We start from the raw sequence: 21877 nt of genomic DNA, 5'->3' as shown, positions 1-21877 counted from the left end.
AACTGGGTGGTCACTGAAGTCAGGTAGGGTGTGGCTGCAGGAGAGAGGTTGCTAGAAGCTTCCCTTTGGGGTTACACTTTGTCCCTGGTGAGCAGAGCCCTCTCTGCCTCCTGTTTGCCATGCCCCGAGCTGTTTTCCTCCTTCACCCTTCCTCCGTGTGTCCTGCCTCCCTCGGGTCCAGAGGAGTGGCCCATCTGTGGACTGAGACCTCTGAAACCGTGAGCCCAAATGGACTTCCGCTTCCGTGTTGCTCTGGTCAGGTCTTGTGGTCACGTGACAAGGACAAAGTTGAGTGGTACCTGCCTTTTCTCCTTGTTAATGTACATCAGTTTATTCCAGTGAAGCTTTGGAGAGTGGTGGGGACACTTTCCTTCACCTCTACACCTGTCACACGTGGCCACCGTCAGTGAAGACGTTAGTTACCTCCAATTGGAGGAAAATTTGCCTGCCCTGTGAAAATTTTAGCTGCGAAATGCTAACTTTCTTTTTCTCTTCTTTCTTTTCTTTCTTTTTTCCTTTTTTCTTTTTCTGTACCAGGGGTTGAACCCAGAGCTGCTCAACCACTGAGCCACATCCTCAGCTCATTTTGTATTTTATTTAGAGACAGGGTCTTACAAGTGGCTTAGAGCCTCACTAAGTTGCTGAGGCTGGTTTTGAACTCACAATTCTCCTGCCTCAGCCTCCTCAGCTGCTGGGACTACAAAAATGCGGTCTGCCATCTAACAATTAAAATTGTAAAGAGTTGAATTTTTTCCAACACCTAGAAGGTAAATTTTGACCACCAACAGAATTTCAACATATACTTCAGCCTCCATAACTCTGGGCTCATATTATGTCAAATTAATGTATAAACCCACATGATCCCAGTAAAAGTATCAGGCTTTTTAAGCATAGAATTATATAATGACTTAAATAACAAAACAGCAGGAGTATTTTGAACACCTGTGCATGCTAGCTAGCTCAGTTACTGAAAGGAAAGTGACCAGAACACTCGGAGCAACCAAGAGATCTTTATTGCAGCAGTGCAACAGAGGAGAAAAGAGAGAGAGAAAGAGGAGAGGGAGAGAGAGAGCAAGAGAGAGAGAGAGAGAGAGAGCAAGAGAGAGAGAGGCTCGACAGGAGGGAGTTTTTATAGCCCAAATCTAATGGGGCCTCTGGGTCTGCAAGCTGCCTTGTTGGCACAAGGGGGGTTGAGTGTTCAGCCTTGATGCAAACAGGTGATAAAGGACCTGACAGAGGGGTTGGAGTGGCCAGGTCACCCTGCAGCTAACTTTGTTTGGCATGTCCTGCAGACAGCTTAGTTCAGCCTGTCCTGCACCTAACAGTTACTACTATCTGCTGTTTCTTAGGAAGGAAAACGGTCCAAGGATTGTCAGGCACTGTGACAGGCAGAGTGCTTTGCCTTGGATCCCTCAGGATGCAGGACAAAGTCCCTGGCCCCAAGGGTGCTGTGCTGCAGAGATCAGTGGCCACAGGTGTGAAAAGTAAGAAGTCCAGTGCCCACTTCAGAATACAGTACGTAGCCTTGAAATAAAACTGGGAAGCAGGCAAGGCAGCAGAGGGGGGTACAGCAGAAGGGAAAGTCACACCACAGCACCCAGCCCACGGCTGCGGCAGATCCAAAGTCCATGCCCCTGAGCAGCCCCTGGACAGGCCAGAGGGGAAGGGTCGGCCTGACCAACAGAGAGAGAGTGTTCCTCTGGGGGAGAAACTTAGGTTCTTTGTAAGTGTCAGAATGCATGCACCCCAGAAGGCTTTCCCGCCACAAGGGAACCAAGGGAGGTGGGGACGACTGGAGGTACATTTCTTTAAGTCGCCCAGTAGGAGGCAGTAAAGCCCGGGTGAGGTTCTGCGAGACTGCACACCTCGTAGCCCTCGCCAGTGAGGAACCTGGGGAGGGGCCTTGCGCTCTGGGGTGAGTCCTCGTCACCCTGATCTGGTGTGCCTCTCCCCAGACACCCCTCTTGCAAGGCCATCGTTAGAGAAGCCCACTTTTTGCTGCACCTCGTGTCCATTCCTGGATGGCTGTGTGTGTCTCACAGGCCAGGGGTCAGCTGGTCCTCCACCTCCAGCTCCTGAAGAGCTGCCCGGTCCCTTTCTGCTCATTCCCTTCCCGGTCACTGTGAAGAACCCCCCGAGGCAGTCAGCCCCCGGCTGGGCAGCTGAGGCCCGGACAGGGGCGTTTCTGTGGAATTCCAGAGTTACTCTGCCTCCAAGGGCCTCTGGGGAGCTGCCCAATGCTCCCTGGAGAAAGGCCGTGTCCAGCGGCCCGCTCGCCCCTCTGCCCTCCGCAGGGGAGGTGGCGGTAAAGCAGAGCGGCTCTGTGCTGGCCGGTCGCTCTGTGGAATTGTGTTCACTGGAAGAACCAACTGGTGCACGATGGAGGCTGTTTCCTCCCCAGGACCCCCAGTCAAGTCACCATCCCGGTGCTCTTGGCCTGTGGCAATGGCCCTGGCGACCAGCACCCCCACACCCAGGACCAGCAGCGTCTCCCTGGGACCCCATCCTGAACCAACCTCAGCAAAACAGGGCTAAGGAGAAGAGGAGAGAAGGGCTTCCAGGTGCACGGGGGTCTCGGCTCGGCTACCCCCGTCTGTGCCTCTGTCTCTCCCTTCTCCTCTTGTCCGCCCTTCTGCCTGGGGCCTCCTTCCTCTGCTCACAGGGTTAGAGGTCCTGAGGAGAACTGCACTCACTCCTCTCTATCCAGGACAACAGGCGCCAGGACAGGAGTGTCCCCCAAGACACCAAGACACGTCACAGAGTGGTGCCACGAGGAGTGGGCGGGTCCAGGAACCCAGGAGTCCTGAAGGACCTTCCACACCTCAAGGTATATTCATGGGATTCACATCAGGGTGACATTGCAAAGGAACGTGAAAAGAGACAGACTGGGTCTGTGGCCCCCGTGTGAAGTGGGCACAGCCTCATGCTGAGAACGGAGGCTGGGGCTGTGACCCACCCTGACCGGTGGGGAGGCAGATGGGAGTGAGGGGCCCACTCAGGCCCGGCTAACCAGGCTAACCAGGCTACCCAGGCTACCCAGGCTAACCGCATCTGCACCTGTGTGTCTCCTGCCTTTGTCTGCACCCTCCGCGTCTCCTGCCCTGCCTCCCCCCTTTGAAATTCTCCTTAACTTCAGATGCTTCAGACATCCTGTTACAGAGCGAGGGCCACCGTGGAGCAGAGGTGAGGCCACCGGGTCCTAGTTACCAGTTCGTGTGGTCACACTGGCAAGGTTTCAGACGAGTGGCTCTGAGGAGCGGGCGTGAGTTCATTGGAAGGATAGGAAAGGGACAGAGTGGGTCCTCTCAGAGGGCAGAGTCGGCGCATCTCTCCTGAGCTCCCGTTTTATTGAGGTCCTAGGGAAGTTTCCAGAGAGTCTCACCCAAGTCCCCTTCTTGGCTTTTGACGACAGAATTGCCGCAGATTTCCAAGATCCCCCTGAGGCTCAGTAAGGGAGGAGGCGACCTGGGTCTCTGGGTTCTAATCATCACATCTCCCTGAGTTGGAGTCTGGTCTCTGTAAAATTCCCCTCCTTCAGGGAAAGTTGTGTTCTCCCTATCAGCAGGGAGAAGGCAGGGGGAGGTTTTTGGACCCCGTATCTCCCCTGCAGATAACAGATGATTTGCTGAGAAATGTCACCTATCCTGTTGACTTAAGCCAACAAAGCTGCAGGGCAATTGCTTTTAAAAAGAAAGTGCTGGGGGTTGTACTTAGGCCCAGTTGATAGAACTATTTGACCTCGGGTTCCGCTACCCTTGGCTGTCTGTCACCTCTCAGCAGGTAGAACCTCTCAGACCTGCATAGGTCAGAACCTTGAATTAGTTTCTTTGTCTCCCTTCAAAGCTGTCCATGTACAAAACCTATTTCCCCCCGAATTTGCCTCTCAACATTTCTGTAGCAGTGAGCATCTTGGCCAAGCCTCTTCCTCCTGTGTGGCATGAGTACCGCTCAGTAGCAAAGGCACTGGATTATTCAATAAGTCTGTCCAGGCCAAAGGCTGGCAACTTGTAAAAAAGCAGAGCTGTCTCCGTCGCTACTGCATGGACCAACATACATTCCATGTTGATCAAAGATGGAAAGTTCTTTAAAAGTACAACCTAAGAGGCTGGGGATGTAATTCAGTGGGAGAGAACATGCTGACTCTGAGTCCAGGCTTCACCCTCAGCACTGAGAACAAAATTACAAGAGAGAGACACAAAAAGAAAAGAGGATTTTTTTTTGTTTGCTTGTTTATTGCTTATTTGGGGGCAAGCATCTTGCTAGGCTTCCCTGGAACTCACAATCCTCCGGCCTCTGCCTAGCTGGGATTACAGTTGAGCACCACCACACCTGGCCTGAAAGGAATTTCATTTTTTCTTATTTATTTTTTGTAGTATCGGGGATTAAACAAAGAGCTATGCTAGTATCTACCAGGCAAGTGACCCAGCACCATGCCCATCCCAGCCCTGGAAAGATAATTTAAAAAAATATGTCTGGAGAGGTTTTCCTAAGCATGACCAACAACATGCCATGACATGTTTAATAAGTTAGCTTAAAAAAATCTGTACATGGCCACGTATGCCATCAGCAAAAAGAAAAGGACTGGGTTTTTAAACAAGCAACAAACATTTAGAAGTTAATGAGAAAGAAAATAATAAGTGAAAAATATTAAAAACCACTTATAGGAAAAGAAAATCCAAATGACTTATACATAGAAATGGATGCTCGGTCTTGCCTGTAATTAAGAAAATGTGAAGTAAAGCAAGCGGCTACCTCTTTTCACATAGTGGAGTGGCTGGCTTGAAGGTGCTGTGGATGGGCGTCACCTTGCCCAGCCCGTTGGCCTGGTGTAAGTCAGCGTGACCTTCAGAGGATGACTGGTCAGTGGTCCAAGTCGAGAATTGACATGGGCCTACTCAGCAATTCTACTTCTGTAAATTTCTTCTGTGGCACCTGCACATGTTTTCAAAACTGCTGTGGGGTTGTATATGCTCACATTTTGTTTAGATTTGCTGGAAACAATTTACCTGCTGATAAGAGAGGGCGGGGACCAGGTAAATTGCTACTGCCTTACAAGGAGGTGAATCTGCCTCTAATCGTGTTGACATGTGGCCAAGACTCTTATTAAATTCACACCATGAATACCAGGGGAAAACACATAGGGTAATTCCACTGGTGTCCGAGACTCTGCTTCTGAGTTAAGACAGACACAACCCAGAGACAGAGGAAGGGCCAGGGATCGGGTCCTGGCACCCCCCTGCTCAGGAACCCAGCAGGGCTCAAGGTCTTCCCAGGGCTTCCAGGGGCGTCTGTGACAAACGTGTCGTGAACCTGAAAGTGCTATGTCATTAGCATGGACGGAGCACCTCGGCATCCCTCCAAGTGTCAGGTCTTACTAAGTAACAACAACTACCACGCTATGCCACTTTCAGTAGTGGCACTTCACTGAATACGTGTGGGTCACCTGGTGTCATGGGCCGCAATCACAGGCTCTTTTATTCCAATCTTAATTTCTAATATCTGTAACCATCAAGTCACACACATCATACTGCACACAAATCTATATATTATAGAAAGGCCAAGGAAGGGTTAAGGAGCCACAGGGGTCAGGAGGCTGAGCTGAGAGCAAAGGTGGACATCAGATAGAGATGCAAAGGTCACTGTGGGTGGACAGATAAGATTAGGAACCTGCCAAAGAACTTTTCCAGGGCACAGAGCTATTAAAGCACAGGAACTTATTCCAGGCCTAGATCCGAATGGAGGGCAGTTTCACGGTGTCAGCTTGAGTGGTCAGCTTGGAATGGGACTACCATGGTGATCCTGGGCAGGAGAAGCCATGCAGTGCCGAACGAAGACTGAGGACAGAGATTCGGACCTTGTTCACTGTGGTGATCTTCCTGGCCAAGTCTGAAGACCAGTGACCAGGTGAGGGGCCGAGGGCCACGGTGTCCAGACTTGGGGTGCTCCTACTTTTATGGGCCTCTAGTGAGGAGGTTGCTTCATTTGAGGCTCGGGTGTGTTTGCTGGTGTGTTCTATAAGCTCGTGGGCCTGGTTTTCCCAAAGGAGTTTGATAAGTCCCTGCGTCTATATGCTTCTGATTAATTCAACAAGTGCACAGGTGGTCGTTTTTATTGGCATGATTAATTTGATTTCACCTTGTGCCTTGTGGTTGTGCCTGGCATACAGTGGTTGTTTACTTGTACAAACAGGAATAAAGTCACTCAATCTCTGCCCTTAAACTCAGAATAGAGTAGTTCTTGTCAAACTGCTGATTTGAAAATGGAGAATCAAAGGTTAGGAGCAGCCTGAGGACTGCTGTTCTGCACACCATGGAGTCACCAGGGCAGGCACGGCCTGAGGACTGCTGTTCTACACACCATGGAGTCACCAGGGCAGGCACAGCCTGAGGACTGCTGTCCTACACCATGGAGTCATTAGGGCAGGTGCAGCCTGAGGACTGCTGTTCTGCACACCATGGAGTCACCAGGGCAGGCACAGCCTGAGGACTGCTGTCCTACACCATGGAGTCACCAGGGCAGGCACAGCCTGAGGACTGCTGTCCTACACCATGGAGTCACTAGGGTAGGTGCAGCCTGAGGACTGCTGTTCAGCACACCATGGAGTCACCAGGGCAGGCGCAGCCTGAGGACTGCTGTCCTACACACCATGGAGTCACTCAGGGCAGGCACAGCCTGAGGACTGCTGTCCTACACACCATGGAGTCACCAGGGCAGGCACAGCCTGAGGATTGCTGTCCTACACACCATGGAGTCACTCAGGGCAGGCACAGCCTGAGGACTGCTGTCCTACACACCATGGAGTCACCAGGGCAGGCACAGCCTGAGGACTGCTGTTCTACACACCATGGAGTCACTAGGGCAGGCACAGCCTGAGGACTGCTGTTCTACACACCATGGAGTCACCAGGGCAGGCACAGCCTGAGGACTGCTGTTCTACACACCATGGAGTCACCAGGGCAGGCACAGCCTGAGGACTGCTGTTCTACACACCATGGAGTCACTAGGGCAGGCACAGCCTGAGGACTGCTGTCCTACACACCATGGAGTCACCAGGGCAGGCACAGCCTGAGGACTGCTGTCCTACACACCATGGAGTCACCAGGGCAGGCACAGCCTGAGGACTGCTGTTCCACACACCATGGAGTCACCACAGAAGGCACAGCCTGAGGACTGCTGTTCCACACACCATGGAGTCACCAGGGCAGGCACACCCTGAGGACTGCTGTCCTACACACCATGGAGTCACCAGGGCAGGCACAGCCTGAGGACTGCTGTCCTACACATCATGGAGTCACTAGGGCAGGCACAGCCTGAGGACTGCTGTTCCACACACCATGGAGTCACTAGGGCAGGCACAGCCTGAGGACTGCTGTTCTACACACCATGGAGTCACCAGGGCAGGCACAGCCTGAGGACTGCTGTTCTACACACCATGGAGTCACTAGGGCAGGCGCAGCCTGAGGACTGCTGTCCTACACACCATGGAGTCACCAGGGCAGGCACAGCCTGAGGATTGCTGTCCTACACACCATGGAGTCACTAGGGCAGGCACAGCCTGAGGACTGCTGTTCTACACATCATGGAGTCACCAGGGCAGGCACAGCCTGAGGACTGCTGTCCTACACACCATGGAGTCACTAGGGCAGGCACAGCCTGAGGACTGCTGTCCTACACACCATGGAGTCACCAGGGCAGGCACAGCCTGAGGACTGCTGTCCTACACACCATGGAGTCACCAGGGCAGGCACAGCCTGAGGACTGCTGTCCTACACACCATGGAGTCACCAGGGCAGGCACAGCCTGAGGAGTGCTGTTCTACACACCATGGAGTCACCAGGGCAGGCACAGCCTGAGGACTGCTGTCCTACACACCATGGAGTCACCAGGGCAGGCACAGCCTGAGGACTGCTGTCCTACACACCATGGAGTCACCAGGGCAGGCGCAGCCTGAGGACTGCTGTCCTACACACCATGGAGTCACCAGGGCAGGCACAGCCTGAGGACTGCTGTTCTACACACCATGGAGTCACCAGGGCAGGCACAGCCTGAGGACTGCTGTTCCACACACCATGGAGTCACCAGGGCAGGCACAGCCTGAGGACTGCTGTTCTACACAGCATGGAGTCACCAGGGCAGGCACAGCCTGAGGACTGCTGTCCTACACCATGGAGTCACCAGGGCAGGCACAGCCTGAGGACTGCTGTCCTACACCATGGAGTCACTAGGGCAGGTGCAGCCTGAGGACTGCTGTTCAGCACACCATGGAGTCACCAGGGCAGGCGCAGCCTGAGGACTGCTGTCCTACACACCATGGAGTCACTCAGGGCAGGCACAGCCTGAGGACTGCTGTCCTACACACCATGGAGTCACCAGGGCAGGCACAGCCTGAGGATTGCTGTCCTACACACCATGGAGTCACTCAGGGCAGGCACAGCCTGAGGACTGCTGTCCTACACACCATGGAGTCACCAGGGCAGGCACAGCCTGAGGACTGCTGTTCTACACACCATGGAGTCACCAGGGCAGGCACAGCCTGAGGACTGCTGTTCTACACACCATGGAGTCACCAGGGCAGGCACAGCCTGAGGACTGCTGTCCTACACACCATGGAGTCACCAGGGCAGGCACAGCCTGAGGACTGCTGTCCTACACACCATGGAGTCACCAGGGCAGGCACAGCCTGAGGACTGCTGTCCTACACACCATGGAGTCACCAGGGCAGGCACAGCCTGAGGACTGCTGTCCTACACACCATGGAGTCACCAGGGCAGGCACAGCCTGAGGACTGCTGTTCTACACACCATGGAGTCACTAGGGCAGGCACAGCCTGAGGACTGCTGTTCTACACACCATGGAGTCACCACAGAAGGCACAGCCTGAGGACTGCTGTCCTGCACACCATGGAGTCACTAGGGCAGGCGCAGCCTGAGGACTGCTGTCCTACACACCATGGAGTCACTAGGGCAGGCACAGCCTGAGGACTGCTGTCCTACACACCATGGAGTCACTAGGGCAGGCACAGCCTGAGGACTGCTGTCCTACACCATGGAGTCACTAGGGCAGGCACAGCCTGAGGACTGCTGTTCTACACACCATGGAGTCACCAGGGCAGGCACAGCCTGAGGACTGCTGTCCTACACACCATGGAGTCACCAGGGCAGGCACAGCCTGAGGACTGCTGTCCTACACACCATGGAGTCACCAGGGCAGGCACAGCCTGAGGACTGCTGTCCTACACACCATGGAGTCACCAGGGCAGGCACAGCCTGAGGACTGCTGTCCTACACACCATGGAGTCACTAGGGCAGGCACAGCCTGAGGACTGCTGTTCTACACACCATGGAGTCACTAGGGCAGGCACAGCCTGAGGAATGCTGTCCACACCATGGAGTCACCAGGGCAGGCACAGCCTGAGGACTGCTGTTCTACACACCATGGAGTCACCAGGGCAGGCATAGCCTGAGGACTGCTGTCCTACACACCATGGAGTCACTAGGGCAGGCGCAGCCTGAGGACTGCTGTCCTACACCATGGAGTCACCAGGGCAGGCACAGCCTGAGGACTACTGTCCTACACACCATGGAGTCACCAGGGCAGGCACAGCCTGAGGACTGCTGTTCAGCACACCATGGAGTCACCAGGGCAGGCACAGCCTGAGGACTGCTGTCCTACACACCATGGAGTCACCAGGGCAGGCACAGCCTGAGGACTGCTGTTCTACACACCATGGAGTCACCAGGGTAGGTGCAGCCTGAGGACTGCTGTTCTACACACCATGGAGTCACTAGGGCAGGCACAGCCTGAGGACTGCTGTTCTACACACCATGGAGTCACTAGGGCAGGCACAGCCTGAGGACTGCTGTTCCACACACCATGGAGTCACTAGGGCAGGCACAGCCTGAGGACTGCTGTCCTGCACACCATGGAGTCACCAGGGCAGGCACAGCCTGAGGACTACTGTCCTACACACCATGGAGTCACCAGGGCAGGCACAGCCTGAGGACTGCTGTTCTACACACCATGGAGTCACTCAGGGCAGGCACAGCCTGAGGACTGCTTTCCTACACACCATGGAGTCACTAGGGCAGGCACAGCCTGAGGACTGCTGTCCTACACACCATGGAGTCACCAGGGCAGGCACGGCCTGAGGACTGCTGTCCTACACACCATGGAGTCACTAGGACAGGCACAGCCTGAGGACTGCTGTCCTACACACCATGGAGTCACTAGGGCAGGCACAGCCTGATGACTGCTGTCCTGCACACCATGGAGTCACCAGGGCAGGCACGGCCTGCTCTCCACACCCCTGCTTACCTCTCCGGTCCCCAATCTGCCTTCCTGCCCTGGCTCCCATCCCTGCCTTGCAACCTGCTGTGCTGACTGTGTCATGTGCTCTGGGAGCTGTGCCTCTCTGGCCCCTCCACTGCCCCCTACCTTTCTCTGCCGGGAATACCCCCCTCATTCCAGCCAGCATCCCTCAGCTTTATGCAGGTTTTTCTCCCAGGTGCTGCCCCCACATCTCCTCTCACATCCTTCTGGCTGGCACAATCACACCTGTACACACTCTGTCAAGGTGTCTGTGCCACGACACAAAACCCCGTTAACCATCCGAATCTCTCCATCAACTGTGAGCCACGAGGCCAGGACCAGGCCTGTTCACAGCTTTGGCTCTGGTTCTGGTCCAGCTCCCAGCACACCACGGGCCCCTGATGCCTAATGCTCCAAGAACAATAATAGCACTCAGGAAGCAGGTCTGTGGCCACCAAGGTTCCCACAGAAGGCCCAGGGGGTCCAGAGTCAGTGTCCACAGCAGCTCCCGTCCAGCGGCCCTGGGGGAAGCCCAGCAAGGACAGCACTGCATCCCTGGTTCTAGACAACAGTGGGGTACAAATAGGAGCCCAGGCAGAGCAGCTATGAGTGGCTTCAGGTCAGGGGCAAAGTGGACCTTCCGCTGGAGTTGGTTCTGAGTTGAATTCACAGGCTGTGGGTGAGAGGGATGGGACGGAATTTTGAACATGATCATGCTCACTACTGAGAGTTCACAGCCAAGTACATGAAACGTGTTTTTTACACTGTTGATTTGCTCTGAGGTTGTCACAGTGCAAGTAATGTCATGGTCAGAGTGTAAAAATGTCACACAAACACTACTGGACTCTCCTCTCACTGGCGAGCGTGATAGATGAAGACAGCCGGTGTGGTGACCGTCCCTCCTCTGCGATGCAGACAGCGGGGTGCCGAGGGGGGCAAGGGGGCTGCTCTGGCCTCCCCCAGGAAGGAGAGTGGCTCTGTGACAGGACTGATGTTCCCCAGGGTCCTTCGTGAGACCCGTCCACATGGGCTGACCTTGGTCCCTGTGGGCACACTCCACGTATTCCCAGGAAGCACTGACCCGCTGGCTAGACAGCTCAAGCGTACCCTAATCTGCTTCTTTCTTCCCCAAGAAGTTGGAACCGGGAGAGTTGAGTCGCTTTTTGCTTACGGGTGGAAATGGAATAAAAAAGAAAAAGACTTGATGTTTGTCAAGGAAACAGCAGTGCACAGCAGGGAACCTGTCCAATCCAGGTGTATCCTTGAACCCTACCAGTGGCCCTATGTCTGCACTTACTGTGTCGGGAATAAAAGAGCACAGAAAGTTCCCTGTCATCGGCATAGAGCATCATCTTCAGGGCCGGGCGCAGTGGTGCACACCTGTGATCCAGTGACCCGGGAGGCTGAGGCACCAGGACCCGAGTTCCACAGCCATGTTGGTTTCTCTTGGCAAATGAGCAAATCAACCTATTCTCAAGGGGTTCCTGCTGCAGTTGAAATCACCACGATGGCTCAGAAAATGTCCTTCCAAGAGGGGGCCAAGAAGACCCCTGAGTGGAGCCCAGGAGGACCTCCCCTGAGAGGAGGCCTGGAGGTCACGCTCTGAGCAGCACCTGGAGGTGCCCTTCCCACTCCCTGGGGCTGCCTCTGTCTCAGACCAGCTGAGCAGCGGGGCGCAGGCAGCTCACGGCCCTGAACGTGGCGGAGAGGAGGCAAGGCCAGCTGAACTCATTCTGGACATCAGGCTCCCAGGAGGCGCAGAACCCAAGGCTCCCAGCACCACACCCCAGCCAGAAGGGCCCTCGGGAAGTGCTCTCTAGGGGTGGAGGGGAATGCGTGTGGCTGCTGCCCCATAAAACCCTGCACAAACGTGTGCCCCACCTGTCTGCTGGTGGGGAGGGAGACCAGGTGCCCAGGGGCGTGGAGGGGCTGCCCACACAGTGTTTGGAGGTCATAGTCCTGGTCCAGGTGCTGGCGTCCAGGAAGTCAGGCAGAGCTACGGGCCTTTTGGAAGCCGGCCTGGCCATCTGTTAGGTTTAGGTGTCCCCAAAGGCTCAGGTGTGAGACAATGCAAGCAGGTTTAGAGGTGCAGGGATGGGTCATGACAGCCTTAACCCAGTCAGTGCGTTAATCCCCTGATGGGATTGACTGAAGGGTAACTGGAAGCAGGTGGGTGTGGCTGGGGCGGGTGGGCGCTGGGGGCGGGGCTTTGGGGTATATATTTGTACCTGGTGAGCGCAGTCTCTCTCTGCTTCCTGGTCACCACACTCTTCTGCCTCTGCCTCACCTCGAGTCCCGAGGAAGGGAGCCAGCCTTCTATGAACCGAGATCTCTGAAACGGTGAGCCCCCAAGTGAACTTTTCCTCCCGTGAGATTGTTCTTCTCAGGTCTTTCCATCACAGCAGCAAAAGCTGGCTAAAGCACCCTCCATGCTGACCCACACCCCACCTCCGCGGGCCGGGCCTGGGCCTGGCTGCAGACCTCGGTCAGCCCTCTGCAGTCCGTGGGCTCACACTGCGCCTTCCTCCCAGCAGACATGGGGTTGCTCCTGGTTTAGAGAAAGGCTCGAGCAGCCCTCCAGAGGAGAAACGGCTTCACCCCGGCTGCACTGATGGGCGGAGGCTGCTGTCCTCCCCTGTGAAAGGAGACCTAGGCCTTGGTGGCCTCTCCTTGGGAGTCCTGCACAAGGGCAGAGGGGCCAGGAGATGGACTTTGTTGGGGACAGCCCTTGCTGGGAGCATCCGCTTTGCTTAAACCTCTCGGGTAGGGCTGGCGTGAGTCAAGGGTGATCTAGAGTCCAGGGACGGAAAGGCTCAGGGCACCAGCTGAGGACGTGGTTTCCTCTGGGTCTTGCCAGTTTCAGGAGGTCAGATGTTCTAATCCCCACCAGCTGACCACTAGACAAGGGACGGGACCTGGAGGGCCGGGGTCTAGCCTCGACCCAAGGGGTCACCCGAGTGTCCACTGGGGGCAGGAGAGCCTCAGTGAGCAGCTTGGGGAGGCCGTTCCTTGGGGTGAGTCTTTCCTGGAACACAGAAGCAGGTGTGAGGCTGGGAAATGCGTGGTGGGGAAATCTCACGATGGCCACGTTTCTTAGAGCAAGACATCAACATGGCCGGCCGGCGAGCAGCCACGTAGGTCATGGTACACGTTCAGGGACGGGGGCTTGAGCGTTGGTTTTCTTGCTCCCCACATGTCAGCAGAAGTGGGCACCATACATGAAAGTGGGGGGTGAGGGGGGCCAGGTGTGTTGAAGGCTTGCCAGGAGGGTACTGTGCCACAAACCCAGCCCTGAACTTCCCCCCTCACTCCCCAGCACTGCCGGGCAGCTAGAGAGGGCCGTGGAACACGCCAGAATGGAGATGTGCCTGCACCCGTGTACACACACACACACACCCCTTAGTCTTCATTCGTTGCTGGTGTGTTTGCAGGATCACAGAGTCTAGGTAACAGACCCCTCGTGATGCTCAAAGAGAAATGAAACCCTCCCAGCTATCAAAAGAGGTTAGTGAGAAAGAACTTTCATGAGAAAGAACTTTCCAAAGCAAAATCCATAAAAGGTGCTGGAAGGACAGTCATTTAGAAAATTTTCAAAGATGAATTGACTCATTGTCTCAGCAAATGATTTCACAGAATCTCACAGAATGTCAACTGCCCTGGGAACTGGAAGCTCACTGATGCAGATGGTCTGCGCTTCCACTACCAGCAACGAGCAATTGCCGCATCCCAGCGAGTGCAGGCTCAGGGCAGCGCTGAGGTCCCAGGCCTCCTGGCTGCCCACCCTGGATCACACCCTCCCTGGCCTGCGGTCCTGCTGAGCAACCCTCCAGGCTCCCCCGATCTGCAGACAGAGTGGGTTTCAAGAGAAGAGCAGGGACCACCTCTAACTCTCACAGAGCTGCCCTGGGCCCTGGAGGCACTCGGCTGTGAACTTGATGTTACGGAACAGGCCGTTCCATGGGCCATGAAGAGTCTCGAGCTCCCCAGAGACTGTACAGCAGTCAGTGACACACAGTAGGCTCTCGGGGAAGACCTGATGCGTCAACAAGTCCAGATGTCAGACCTACTTACAAAATGAAAGTCAGCCTGAATGCGGGGGAAGGTTATCTGGAAACAACTTTAAAATGCCTTGCAGGATGGGGAGGGGCGCCTAAGGGAAGGAGCGCAGTGGGAAGGCTGGAGTGTCCACCTGCCCGCTGAGCCCTTGCTGCCCTTCTGTTTCACACAGCAGAGCTCACTCTGCCCGGTCGAGGGGTCAGAGGCTCTTGGGCCTCAACACCATCTCAGCAACTGAACACAGTGGGCAGGAGGAACACGGGTCTGGGGATTGCACCCCAACCACGCCCACAGGCTGAGTGTCAGTGCAGCTGGGCCCATGAGGTGCCGCCCAGCTCAGTGGGCGAGAACACCAGGGCCTGGCTACACGGCTCTGGCCCTGCCTTGGCGAGCGCAGCCTGGGCTGGCGTAACCCAGGCCGAAGGCAAATACCACCCCCCCTCACCTCCCGAGCACAGGACTCCCTTCCTCTTGGGAGTCACACTCCTGCCGGTTCTCAGGCACACGTCAGCCTGATCTTCTCCACAGCTGACCACCCCTTGCCCTGGCCACTGTGTGGGGTGGCCAGGTGTCGGGTTGCCTGTTCCTAGGAAGGGCAGCTGGTAGTAGCCTGGAAGCCCTGCAGGCTCAGGTTGAGGGCAGGGCCCCAGCTTGCTCTTGTCACAGGCCACCAGTGTCTAGGGCACAGAGTTCCGGTCCTGCTAGCTAACTGTGCAGCCCTGGTCTGCCCAGGGTCCCAGGACCTTCTTTCCAGCTTCTCAGAAACAGACCAGGTCAAACAGAGTTGCCCATCCAGAGGGGAAGCTGCCTGAGCCCCAGTGAGTACTGACCAGTGTCGCGGCTGCAGAACCCCCTGCCCCAAAGGCACAGCTAACAAGGCCTGCGAGGGGGAGAGCGGGGGTGGGGGGCCACCCACCCAGAGCACAGGCCAGTGCCCAAACTTCAGGGCTGCTCTTCCTCATTCCCATTTGCTGGGAAAGCCCAGGCAGAAGCAGGGTAACCAGAAGTAAGTCGGTGTTTTTCTTTGAATTTTAGAGTTCCACCCAAGAGAATTTCTTTATAAAAGTTTCTTCTCAATTTTTGTTTCTTCTTAAGATTAGATGTTCTTCTTAGAAGTTCAGAAATCACATACAGGTGCCCCTTTCCTGCCACAAACCTGTCGTCCCGAGGAGAGCCTGCTGTGAGTCTACTGAGATGCATGTATGTAGGTGTCCACACATTGTGTGCTCACACACGTCCTCCCATGCACAGTGTCTACAATTAATGCATTACGTGTGTGCACGTATTGAATTACAGCACATTCCTTTACATTATGCATATGATTCTTCATGAAAGTGGGCAGGTCCTACATTTTATTTAATAGAAGCCTTTCTAAAACTTCTGCCTAGGTTAGTTACATTAAGCCCTTTCCCAGACTACCTCTCTGCAACCTGCCCCAATCCCTCCCCAGGGATAGTTCTGGGCTCCCAGTCCAAGGGCACCCAACAGAGCTGCACTCAACAAACAGGCCTGGCCACTTGCTGACACAAGCAGGTCTCCGGCACAGTGTGGGAAGAGTCGGTCATTCCGGTAGTGCATCAGGCTCAAGCCTAGAAGACACCTCGCTGACCTTCTCCAAGACTCGAGAGCTGAGCACCCCGAGAGTGACCCTGAGGAAGGAAGGTGGCAACTCAGCCAGGTAAATAACACAGGGCACTCCACCCAGTGGGCGGACAGAGCGCCAGGCCAATGGTATTTGGCTTTGCTCCTGCAAAGCACATGATCATCGCTGGAGCTTTGCCAACACAACTTAACATCACTGCGGCTTGATGGGAAGCACCTGGAAGACTCCCTCCTGTGCCCTGTCCAGGCAGATCAGAAAGGTAGCAGCCCTTGGCTGAGGCTCAACTCCAGCTTCTTGCTGGTGGACTTCACCTTATTCAAAACAGAGCCTCCCCTCCTGTTAGCGGCATGAGCTCTGCTGGTGCAGAACGGGCTTTCAGGTCCTGATAGTGGAAAGCTGTCCTCCTGCTTCCACCCTGGACAAGCCCTGCTGTCCGTGGCTGGGAGGTGTTCTGCCCACTGTGTGGATGGGGGAGTGTCCATTGTGTCCACTGTGTGGATGGGGGAGCGTCCATTGTGTCCACTGTGTGGATGGGCGTGTGCACCCTGGTGGTGTCGCCTGTCTTGTTCTTGGTCTAGCACTTGCCGTCTTCTCAGTTTGTGTGGCTTCTGTTGCTCATTTGTTTACAGCCTGTTCTCTCCCCTAGAATTCAGCCACGTGAGACCGGGGCCCTGGCCATCCTGTGGGTGGGTCCACTACCATAGGTGGGGCAGCACTACCCGGCACAGGCAGGCCCCGTGAATATGGTGGGCACTGCAGGAGTCAGTTCCTCATCTAAGGCAGTGGGGGCTCATTGGAAAGGGGAAAGGAGCCATGCACGGGGAGAGCAAAGTGTGTGTGTGTGTGTGTGTGTGTGTGTGTGTCCCAATCCAGGGCCCTCCGTCACTCCTGGAGTGAGAGTGAAGCAGTTAGGTTTCCTGAACTGTGGCTGCTGTGCTGGGGGAGAGGAGGGCAGGGTGCAGACGCCCCCCACTCTGGAACCCAAAGGGTGCCTCAGCAGGTGGGATGCTGTGCCGGGGGCCGGGCAGCCTGGCTGGTGGTTACTGGGGACTCAGATGTCAGAGGAGGTGTGTGCTAAGGACCCCTCAGAGAAAGGAAGCCGCAGAATCCCAGGACAGGAGAGCTCTGAGGTTGTGGGCCGGGAGCTGCCCTAAGAGTGGAGAGGTCAGCAGCTTCTGCTCTTGTCCTGAGCGGTCCCTGCCCTCTGCAGGGTGTGGAATTAGGGGCTTCAGAGGCCAACACAGCCTTCTTGTCCCAAACCCCTTCCCCAGTTGGAGGCTTTGCCTCACTGAGGACAAACGCTGGTCCCGTGAACCCTCCACCCCTCAGGAGGTATCTGCCCAGCCGGGTGCCAGCTGTCACGGCCACACATGCCCATGTGGGTCCAGTCTGGCATCGACCTGTCCCGGGATCATGGGTGCTTTGGAGTAACAGCTAAGAGAAAACCTTTCTGCTCACCATGGCTGTGCTAGTACCAGTGGCTCTTCCCCAAGGTTGCCCGGTCCCTGAGTGCAGCCCTCTCCCAGTGCAACAGCTGCTCAGGACACAGCCATCGCCCCTCCCTGTGCTGGCAAGTGCCATCCTCTGCGGGTCAGAGTCAGGCGAGGGCTAGGGGACTCGTGGACTTCCTGGGAGCCCCTTTCAGACTTCAGAGGTACATGTCGGGAACACTGAGGCTGATGGGCTTCTGTGCGCGCTCTCCTGGCCAGAGCTGGCCACTCACGGCACTTCCCTGAAATTCGGAGCTCTCCCCAGCTTCTTGGCAGGAAGCTTGCTGAGTTAAGCAGAGATCTCTGCCACTGGACTCCTGGGAGCATCGGCTACCAGTGGTGGCAAACAGTGGCACCTAGCGGTGAAGTTGATACCAGTCTTGGAAACTGGGGTGGGTCCTCATTCCCCCAGTGCTGAAGATAGACCCCCGAGAGTCACAGAGGCAAGCAGGGAAAGCCGGTTTTATTTAGGAAACAGACAAACCAGAGATAGAGAGCAGGAGAGAAGTGAGGGCCCAGCTGGTTGCCCCTGAGAGGAGTGTGTCTTGCCCTTTGTGGATCCCAGATTTCCTGTCCACCCTCCTCCTCTTTCTGTCTGCCTGTGTGCCCCAAGACAGGGGAAGAAGAGCTGGGGGACTCATTAGCCACTCCTTGTGCTGGGAAGTGCGGCTGGATCTCCAGAGGGTCAGCAGCTGTTGGGGGTGGGGGAGTGGATCCCGAGGTTAGCGGTTAGCAACCCGTTTCCTTTCTTTGGGATGAGCTACCTGTCCTTTGCCTCTGTTATCCAACATTCAAGGCCTCGGAGGTCCTTTCTGTTCCATCCCAGGTACTGGAACTTCCCCTGGATGCCAGTTTCCAGGAGTGAGATGATTGTGGGTACCTTGGGTCATCTGTGTCAATCTCTTTGGTCTTGTGTAGGGTAGCCCTGGTGCAGGTTCCCAGCTCCTGGGCACACTCTGCGCATATGCTTGAGTGGCATGAAAGCCAAGGCAGCTTCTGGGTGCCCAGGTCTGCCACTCCCTTCCCTGTTCAAGCACTTGTCTGTGGGGCTGCTTCTGTAGATGAGGGCCATTGTCAGGGTCTAGGAAGACAGGAGGAAGCCAGTGGGTGACATATCTAAACCTGCCTCGGTGATCTGCGGTGCTGGAGGCTTCTGCGTAAGGAGCCTCCCAGAAGGTAAAGACGCTGTGCACTCTTAAAATCCCCCCAAACCGAGAACACAGCCTCTTCAACAAATGGTGCTGGGAACAGTGGAAATCCATATGCAACAAAACGAAATTAAACCCCTATCTCTCACCATGCACAGAACTCAACTCAAAATGGATCAGGGACCTAGGAATAAAACCAGAAGAAAAAGTAGTAATCCCATCACGTGGGATTAGGCCCCAACGTCCTTAATACAACTCCTTTGGCACAAGAATTAAAAATCAAGAATCAATAAATGGGATGGACTCAAACTAAAAAGTTTCTTCTCAGCAAAAGAAACTGTCTGTGAGGTCAACAGAGAGCCTACATCTTGGGAGAAAAATCTTTACCCCTCACACATCAGATAGACCACTAAACTCTGGGTTGTTTTTTTGATGTTTAGCTTTTTGAGTTCTTTATATACCCTAATCAATAAATGGGCCAAGGACCTGAACAGACACTTCTTAGAAGATGATATATGATCAAGCAATAAATATATGAAAAAAATGTTTAACATCTCTAGCAATTAGAGAAATGCAAATCAAAACCACTCTAAGATACCATCTCCAGGCAGAATGGAAGCTATTATGAAGACAAACAACAACAAGTGTTGGCAAGGATGTGGGGAAAAGGCACACTCATACACTGCTGGTGGGACTGCAAATTGATGCAGCCAATATGGAAAGCAGTATGGAGGAGATTCCTTGGAAAACTGGGATTGGAACCACCATTTAACCCAGCTATCCCTCTCCTCAGTCTATACCCAAAGGACTTAAAAACAGCATACTACAGGGACACAGCCACATCAATGTTTATAGCAGCACAATTTACAATAGCTAAACTGTGGAACCAACCTAGATGCCCTTCAGTAGACAAATGGATAAAAAGTGGCATATATACACAATGGAATGTTACTCAGCACTAAAAGAGAATAAAATGATGGCATTTACAGGTAAATGGATGGAGTTAGAGAAGATAATGCTAAATGGAGTTAGCCAATCCCCAAAAAACCAAATGCCAAATGCTTTCTCTGATATAAGGAGGCTGATTAATAGTGAGGTAGGGAGAGGGAGCATGGGAGGAACAGACAAACTATAGATAGGGCAGAGGGGTGGGAGGGGAAGGGTGGGAGCATAGGGTTAGAAATGATGGTGGAATGAGATGGACATTATTATCCAAAGTACATGTATAAAGACACGAATTGGTGTGGATATACTTTGTATACAACCTGAGATATTAAAAATTGTGCTCTATATGTGCAATAACAATTGCAATGCACTCTGCTGTTACATATAAATAAAAAATAATTTTAAAAGTCCCTCTAAACCTCCATAAAGCAGGGCCTGGGGGTGGGGTGGTGAAGAGGCTGACGTGACCAAAGTGATGATGTTGGAAGTGAGTTCCCAGCTAGGGGACAGGACAGGGAGGGGGAGGCTTGCCAAGACGGAAGCAGGCGGCCAAGGGGATTCTGCATGGCGTAAAATGCGTCAGGAGGCCCAGGTCCTCCGTGGGGAGCTGGGAACAGCTGCTGAAGATGCTCCCAGGGCTGGTGGAGCATCCAGAAGGTGGTCCGGGTCAACCTAAGCAGCCAGGCCAGAGAGCAGCAGTAGCAGAAGACAAGGTCAGAAGTCGTCCAGCACCAAGGACAAGTGCCCCGTGCACAAGGTACACAGGCCAGAGTCGAAGCCCCTGAGGTGGGTTGCAAAATTGAAAAGAAGGTCAAAGTTCATTAACTGATTACAAGGCTGAGGTGGAAAGTCCATGTTATGCTGAGTATCGTTCCTTTTCCCAGAACTAGGGCCTGAACCTAAGGTGCCTTACCACTGAGCCACGTCCCAGCTCTTTTAATGTTTTCCTCTTTGAGACAAGTTCTCCCTAATGGCTCAGGCCTCGCTACGTTGCTGAGTCTGGCTGTGACCTGGCGATCCTCCTGCCTCAGCTTCCCGAGCCGCTGGGATTGCAGGTGTGCCCTGGCGCCCAGCTGTTGCGGGGACTTTCTGAAAGGTTGGCCTTTTGAATTTCTGCAGCCTCCCTTTTCAAGGGAAGTCGAGCGCAGAGAGGACCATGGCCCACCTGAGAACGCCCACCACAGGGAACGGGTGAGAGCCTTTTCCAAGGTCAGGCCCTGGTGCACCATGCTGCTCTCTGTTCTGCATGAGCACGTTATCCACATGTGCTCCACATAGTCATCATTTTCATCAAACTCTCATTGTCATCAGACTAAGCTTCAAGCACCTCATCCCCTTGACTGAGGGTCATAGTTTTCAGATGGTGGCTTCCCTCAACAGTTGCCACCACATGTCCCTGACCAACGCTGGAAGGCTCACTTCATAGATCCACACTAGGCAGAGGTGACCAGGGTCACAGAGCTTTGGGAACAGTCTGCAAGCATCAAGCTTTACTAACAAATGAGTAGCAAAGGGATTTTTCAGCTTCGGCTCTGAGGTTTGGGGCAGACTTGCCCTATCCAAATCAGTAACTGCTGTTTGAATTTTAATTAACTAAATAAAATGCAGCTGTGAGTTCCGTGTCACAGCTCCACCTGCTGCAGGTCAGGAGCTCAGCTGTTGCATGTGGCCAGTGACTGCCGACCCAACCAGCACTGCTCGAGAGGGGACATGTCCAACCCCTGGGCTGAAGCTGTGTCCTGTGTGTAACAGGTCTTAGATTTCTTATGATAGTTAGAACAGTGCTGTGTGGGTGACATGAAATGGGCCCACTGGGGTGCTCTGCATGTCGTAAAGAGTCCTACTCATCGAATCTTCTTAAATGGCTTCAACAGTGTAAGATCATTGGGTCTTTGCAATGCCAAGGCTGGGCCTGGGGTGTCTTCATATTAGCTCCTTTTCAGAAGTTGAACTCGGTGCCTTGGGGTTGACATTTATGCTTTGCTTTTTAGGACAGAAGAACCTTCCACATTCAGCGCTGTTGACAACTTCTTTCCAGGTAGAAGGTAGGTAACATGCACATGTAAAATAGGAAGTGTATCACTTTGCCATAAGATCACACCTGTCCAAAGTAATGTGAAAGTGCCATCGTGTACCGGCTGAGAAGAGCCACCCGCACGGCCTCAGAGGAAGGGGTCGAGGTGACATGCAGGAAGGTAAATGAGTAACACTCTCTGCTGCTCCGGGGCCCAGTGTGACCAAGTTCATTAACTAGTAGCAGCCTTGACGGCTAGCACACGGTGACTCAGAGGGAGGACGGCACCCTGGTTCAGGTGGCTTCCCTGTGC

The 21877-nt window shown here is 54.4% G+C and overlaps 1 protein-coding gene across 2 annotated transcripts in view; it reads left to right on the top strand.

The window, feature by feature from the left end:
- Positions 1-5649: 5649 nt before the first annotated feature.
- Unc93a (unc-93 homolog A) overlaps positions 5650-21877 on the top strand; it is a 37476-nt gene continuing 21248 nt past the window's right edge. The window contains exons 1-3 of one of the 2 annotated variants that reach the window (XM_046449359.2): positions 5650-5904; positions 15815-16042; positions 21542-21595. The gene's annotated coding sequence lies outside the window, so the exon portion shown is untranslated. The remainder of the gene's footprint in view (positions 5905-15814; positions 16043-21541; positions 21596-21877) is intronic. The other variant, XM_046449358.2, reaches the window with a different exon arrangement.

This window comes from Marmota monax, unplaced genomic scaffold (genome assembly GCF_021218885.2).
Source record: "Marmota monax isolate L192 unplaced genomic scaffold, Marmota_monax_Labrador192_F-V1.1 WCK01_AAM20220418_F8-fsc00083, whole genome shotgun sequence".
Lineage (NCBI taxonomy): Eukaryota > Metazoa > Chordata > Mammalia > Rodentia > Sciuridae > Marmota > Marmota monax.
Note: the sequence above shows the minus strand (reverse complement) of the source record. Positions and strands in the feature narration are given on the sequence as shown.